General features: G+C 53.6%; 1 long non-coding RNA gene across 1 annotated transcript; it reads left to right on the top strand.

Annotated features, from left to right (window-relative positions):
* The first annotated feature begins 2411 nt into the window (after positions 1–2411).
* On the top strand, positions 2412–4019 carry LOC107213219. The gene is made up of 5 exons (XR_004500034.1): positions 2412–2479; positions 2774–2816; positions 3220–3283; positions 3408–3484; positions 3724–4019. It is a non-coding gene; the product is annotated as an uncharacterized LOC107213219 (long non-coding RNA).
* The last annotated feature ends 311 nt before the right edge of the window (positions 4020–4330 follow it).

Below are 4330 nucleotides of genomic sequence, written 5' to 3'. Positions count from 1 at the left end.
AGGCACCAGCACCATCATCTGTGCCAGGCTCTGCTGGCAGATTTCTGAGCCAGGTGCTGGTTTAGCAGCCACTAACCCAGGTGAGACCCACGCTGGCTCAGAGGGGCTGCTCACTCGTGCAATGCTGAATCCTGTGTGATGGGATGTGCCCCCCAGCACTGCCTGCAGCAGCTCTGCCCACATGTGCAGCCCAGCAGAGCCCCCTGCCCCTGGCTGTGTTGGTGCCACGTCACCCACTGGTGCAGCGGGTCCCAGGACCCTCTCACTCTCTGCTTCCCCAGGGCTGCAACATCATCAACGCCAAGCTCAAGGTGTTGAGCTCCCTGCTTGGCTCCAGGAACCGTAAGTGTTGACACCTCCTGTTCCCCTCCTCCCTGTGACATCTTGCCCTCAGCATTGCTTGGCTTTTTACATTAGGTAAATACAAATATTTTAGCTGTTTTCTAAAACCACAGCTCCCAGCTCAAACCCAACATTCAGTTTCCCTGCCCCAGCAGCAGCAGCCAGCTCTTCCTGCAGAAACACACCACAGGAATGGCTGATTTTAGAAACATTTTTGCTGCAAAATATTGCTTTCTAGTGTCTTTTCTATCTGGGAATGCTGTGAGCTGCAGCTGGTTCCAGTAACTCTTGGGACCATGGGAGAATCCCCTGCCACTGCAGCTGCAGAGCTTTCTTCCCTGTGTTCACAGAGGTGCTCCCACTCGGTGCTCTGGGGGACCTGCCCTCCTTCTCCATCCTCAGTGGTGATGCCATCCAGATGGACCTGAATGTAAGTGCCTCTGTGTTCCCTGGTTCTGACCAGACCAAAACCTCTGACTTTGGGGGATCCATTGGAACATGGTGGCTGTTGTCAGAGGCTACTCGGATTTCAGCTGCCTTCAGACACGTGTTCCCTGGAAAGTTCTGATGAGTCTGCTCCAGCCACACCCCTGCTATTGCCACTGCTGGGTCTCTGCTTTATTTTTTGCCTGTTAATCCTTGATGATGGCATGAGCAAGAGTGGCTTGATGCTACTTAATTAAGCATAATTGTAGCACTCTCATAATTTTTAATCAGAAATGTTTAATTTCATTCAGGAGCAGCAGTCACTGCTCACGGCCACATTCTGTTTATAAGTGGTTTGTCAAAGTTTGGTAATTGACAGGGACCAGAATCATGCATAAAATATCAGCAATGTGTCTTTCCAATCAGGATATTTGTCAGTGTTTCAGTGGGGAGGGTGTAGCAGATGCAGCCCTTGCCTGTGCCAGAGCAGCCTGGAGCAGCCCTGTCATCATTTAAGTGTTGACAAACCTCGTGTGAGCCTCTCCACGAGGCCCACAGGCAGGCAGGGTGCCCAGTGCCATCCTCTGAGCCCCACCAACGCCCCCCCTGCTCTGTCTCCTGTAGCTCCTCTCTGAGAATGCCAGGGCTGGTGTGATGCCCCCCGTGCAGGGACCGCCACTCAGTGCCAGCCTGCAGCTGGCCACCGGCCGCCCGCCCCGGCTCAGCCTCTCCCAGGACACCCTCAGCGCCCTGCTGGAGCAGGTCCAGGAGCAGGGAGCCCTCAACCTCAGCATCACCAGCTTGATGGGTAGCAGTTCCCCTCTGCAAGGCCAGGTCAGTGTCCTGCTTGCCCTTGGGTGACCCGAGGGCACCCACTGTTGCGTGTTTGTGTTTGTGGGCTTTGCACAGCCCCTCCCGGGCAGCGATGTCACCGGTGCTGTTCCCACAGGTTACCGAGGGCAGCTCGCTGACCATGTCTGCCCTTTTCCCACTCATCCCCCAGGTCAGTCACCTTCTCCATGTGCATTGATTCCAACCCCACCACCCACCCCACCCTTGCCCTGACCTCCTCTGCCCCTGCAGCTCAGCCGGGTGCTCCCTGGCTCTCTGCCACTGGAGCTGCGTGTCCGAGTCAGCAACGAGCCAGTGGTGACTGTGAGGGACGGAAGAGCCACCGTCACCCTCAAGGCCACTATCGACTTCATCAGTCCTGCCCTGCAGAGCCCCCAGGGGCTCCTGTTCTCCCTCGATGTGGTGAGTGAGCTCCCAGAGGGTGAGATGCCTGTAACAGAGCAATGGCTGAGGCTGGCTGACTGCTGGCATCCCCTTGGCTTGTCCTAGCCTTGGCCCTGCAGCATTTGTACTTTTGTATTTACTGCATCATCAAAGCGGTGATGCCCAGTCCTTTAAACAAGCTCATAACCAAGCATAAAGCGTAAGTGAAATGTTTCAGGAATAACACAAAATAAAGACAGGAAGGTGAACCCTGGGGAGAGAGATACATGGTGCCATCTGTCACAAAAATGTGGCTTCTCGGCACAGACAAGTGTTTTTTCTCACAATGGGTAATTTACAAATACGCTTTTCAGTCTTGGGAGCTGTGCAGGGGAATAACCTCATTTCTTTCATTGTTCCATTTCCAGGACATCGTTCTGAACATCACTCCATCAGTCTCTGATGGCAAACTGCAAACCTCCCTGGCTCTTGACAGGTAAAGCCCAGCTCTGTGGGTAGAGGGGCTCTGCCTGAGGACAGATGGGGCTGGTGGGGGACATGATAAAGTTGATGTAGACATGGTAAAGACATCAAGGGCTCCTGGAGCCTTCCTGCCTCCTTCCTGCCCCAACCTCAGAGCAGCTGCATGGTTAACGTGATGCGAGGGTTGTAAAATGTTGTTCTTATTTTAAAATCCTGTATCTTTATGAGGGTGAGAAAACTTCCAGAGCAAGAAAGGGCCTGGAGGAGGCTGCACACCCCAACTCTTCCTTGTTTTTATCTTTTGTAGCATCAACCTGACACGTTTCCCCCCGAGTCTCGACGCTCCCGCCGTAAGTGCATGCACTGGGTCGAGGTGCTGCAGTGAGTGATGCAGTGGCCAGAGGCTCTGTGTAAAAAACCAAAAGCTAATTCTTCAGTTTTCACCCTTCTACTTGTCTTGGCAGAAAACAATTGCCCTCTGCCCTGCAGATCCCCCATGCCCTACCACAGTGACACCTGGGTGTCTCTCCTCACTTGCTGGCAGCACAGAGGGGGTGCTGGGAATGGGGGAGGAATAATTAAAAAGAAATTACCCAAAGAGCATATGCACCCTCAGTCCTGGGAGTGTTTCACTGAAGGAAGCTTCCTAGTTCTTGTATTTCATAGCAAACTGAGTAGAACTCAAGTGATAACCCTGGCATGGCCCAAAAACCATTGCTCTCTTCTGCTACTGACACATCCTCTTCCCTGCAGGCCTCCTCGCTCACAGAATGGCTCAAGAAGGTCCTCACAGCTGTATATGTACCTTCTCTTAAAGGTATGGGGGGTCAAGGGTCCCCTCTCATCTCAGATTCTGCTGGATTTAGGGCTCTCCCCCTCCCCTTGCTGCCTTCATTCCGGGTTTCATCCCTGTGATGAGATTCTTACACCTCTTTTTGCAGATGCCTTCCATGTGTCAGTCCCACTGCCCAACGTCCTCAACACCAGCCTCAGGAACGCTGAAGTTGACATCACTGATGTAAGGATTGAGTTTTCCCACTGTGGTGTGTCCTGGGGAGCGGGAATGTGCCCACCCAGGGCTGGGACATGCAGATCTCACAGCCCTGCACCACCCTGGCCAACCTCATTTCCCATGGGCTGCTCCCTGTTTCCCTCTGATGGTGTAGACCCACAATAAAACCTCACCTGGGATACAGAAAAAAGGCTGGTGAAAGTCTGAACGAGAAAACTGAGTAGATTTTGTTCTGCTTCTTCTAGGTGGACGAGTTTTCCGGCCAGAACACTCTACCGAGATCCTGCTCGGGAGGAGCATCGATGCTGTTCCCTTTCTGAGGCAGCACACACACCCCAAACCCTGCTCTGCTCCACTTTCTCCCTCTTCCTTTCTCTCCAGCTCTGCCCTGTGCTCTGGCTGTGGCCTGAGCAGGACAGGCAGCAGCCTCTGGCCAGCATCAGGGTGGGAAACCTGCTTGGCTGGTGGATGTTTGGGGGTTCCTGTGGCCACTTTTAACATCCAGAGCCAGGAAGCAGAGCTCTTGGGCACAAAGGTTGCCCCCATATTGCTCTTTCAATAAAATCTCTCACTGTCACAGTATTTTCCTCTCTGGATATTTATTTATATGTGTTTCTGGCTCCCCACACCTGTTTGCCTGCTCCATGCCCCTGTGACACGTGGGGCACAGATGGGTGGGGAGGCTGTGCCTTCAGAGGACAAACTGGTACCTGGAGAGAGCATTTCTGAAGCTCAGCCTGTGGCACCAGGTGTGAAACAGCCTCTCACAGGGGCACTGGGTTGGGTGCCCTGCTGCAGCCCATCTCTCATGCCTGACTGGTGGGGGGCAGAGGGGATGCAGTGCTGGCACAG

Source organism: Parus major, chromosome 20 (assembly GCF_001522545.3).
Source record: "Parus major isolate Abel chromosome 20, Parus_major1.1, whole genome shotgun sequence".
NCBI lineage: Eukaryota > Metazoa > Chordata > Aves > Passeriformes > Paridae > Parus > Parus major.
The sequence above is the reverse complement of the archived record's forward strand: the minus strand, read 5'-3'. Positions and strand labels throughout refer to the sequence as shown.